The following is a 514-nucleotide window of genomic DNA, read 5'->3' on the forward strand; positions in this document are numbered from 1 at the left end:
ATCACTTTCCCAGTCTGGAACAGACACAACATTTAACAGTTTTCAAGAAACTTTTCCTAAAAAACTGAACTGTATCCTCACTGTGGTGATGGTTACACATATCTATACATGTATTAAAATTCATCAACTGTACACCCAAAAATGTCAAATTTACTGTATGAAATTTTTTTAAAAAGAAACCAAAAGACCAATATGAAACTCCTCTCTCCCATCAGTAGCCAAACAAATTGGTCCATGTGCATGTAATCAGGAAGCCAAGTAGGTAATTTTAAATTTTCTAGTAGCCACATTAAAAAAAAGAAGTAAAATTATTTTAATAATATACATCATAAAATAAAGTAATACACATTTTAATAAAAATGTTATAATTCTAGCAAGTGTTCAATATAAAAATTATTAATGAGATACTTGGCTATTTATTTACTAAGTCTCTGAGATTCAGTGTATATTTTATAGTTTCAGCTCATCTCAATTCAGACTAGTCACATTTCAAGGACTCACTAGCCACGTGGCT

General features: G+C 29.8%; 1 protein-coding gene across 1 annotated transcript in view; it reads right to left on the bottom strand.

Moving 5' to 3' along the window:
- The window catches only part of STON2 (stonin 2), a 171,886-nt gene that overhangs the window by 166,449 nt on the left and 4,923 nt on the right, over window positions 1–514 (bottom strand). The window lies entirely within an intron of this gene.

The sequence above is a fragment of the Orycteropus afer genome, unplaced genomic scaffold (genome assembly GCF_000298275.1).
Source record: "Orycteropus afer afer isolate SDZICR_OR568_19922 unplaced genomic scaffold, OryAfe1.0 scaffold00322, whole genome shotgun sequence".
In the NCBI taxonomy this organism is placed as follows: Eukaryota; Metazoa; Chordata; class Mammalia; order Tubulidentata; family Orycteropodidae; genus Orycteropus; species Orycteropus afer.